The sequence below is a fragment of the Aplysia californica genome, unplaced genomic scaffold (assembly GCF_000002075.1).
Source record: "Aplysia californica isolate F4 #8 unplaced genomic scaffold, AplCal3.0 scaffold00091, whole genome shotgun sequence".
Lineage (NCBI taxonomy): Eukaryota > Metazoa > Mollusca > Gastropoda > Aplysiida > Aplysiidae > Aplysia > Aplysia californica.
In genome coordinates this window covers 1547550-1548958 of record NW_004797361.1, presented here as the reverse complement: position 1 = coordinate 1548958, position 1409 = coordinate 1547550, and positions in this window count along the sequence as shown.

The window sequence follows — 1409 nt, the reverse complement described above, 5'->3', positions numbered from 1 at the left end:
TCTATCTATCTATCTATCTATCTATCTATCTATCTATCTATCTATCTATCTATCTGTCTATCTGTCTAGCACATTGTCATTTTCGTGGTTTTTATTTTAAAATCTTTTTTTTGTTGTCTGTTTCTTTTTTTTGATGTGTAGCGTCTTTCAGATACTCCGAGTTCCACATGCTGCTGTCCGTACACACGTAATAGGAAACAAACAGCAAACAAAGTCTGTGGTTGGCGGGTGCTCTGGTGTGGTTCGCTTCTTCTTTCTTATAAAAAATCTATCTTCTGTATCTCCCCTCCTTCTTTTTTTATATTTGTTACTCTCTTGTAACACCTCTAATCTTCGGCACTTATATGACCTTATTGTGTTGCAAGTGCCGTAAAACTCTTACTAAAACTAAACTATCAAACATCTATCGTCCTCATTTCTCCACCTTCATTTTGTGTTTGTTACTCTCTTGTAACACCTCTAATCGTCTGACACTCATATTGTGACCTTATGCAGTTGCGAGCGCCGCAAAACCTCTACTAAAACTTAAAACCAAACAATACCAAACAAAAACAAACAACCCCCCCCCCAACAAACAAACAAACAAAATGCTATAGCGGTGGTTGCTTGCTGCACAGGCCCAGTGTGCCCCCCACCAGAGATGTATGGTCAGCTACGGGTGTGTGGGCCAGGCCAACTGTCAGGGTCACCTCAACTACACGTGTGTCTGTGAGTATTTGCTTTGACTTTAGTTTAGACCTTGACTTTGACTTTGGTTTTGATTTTGATTTTGACTTTGACTTTGATTTTGATTTTGACATTAATTTTGACCTTGACTTTGATTTTGACTCTGTGAGTATTTGCTCTGACTTTGATTTTGACTTTGCTTTTCATTTTGACTCTGACTCTGATTTCGATTTTGACTTTGATTTTGACTTTGATTTTTGATTTTGACTCTTTGACTTTGATTTTTGATTTTGACTTTGATTTTGACTCTGTGAGTACTTGCTCTGACTTTGATTTCGACTTTGATTTTGACTTTGACTTTGATTTTGACTTTAATTTTTGATTTGACTTTTTCATTCTCTGTTAGCTCAGTGTCTATCTTGCTGCTGCTGCTGCTGCTGCTGCTGCTGCTGCTGCTGCTGTAATCACTGATCCTTAAGAAAGATGGCCAAGGGTGGTTGGCGGGTGCTCTGGCGTGGGTTTGCTCCTTCTTTCCTATATAACAACTATCGTCTTTATGTTTGTTACTCTCTTGTAACACCTCTAGTCTTCGGCATGATAATGATAATAATAATAATGATGATGATAGAGAAGCAGAAGATGAACACAACAACAACAACAACAACAACAACAACAACAACAGCAACATTAACAACAAACCCTTTCTCTCTTCGCCTCCCTCCACCCCACCTCCCCGCCTACCC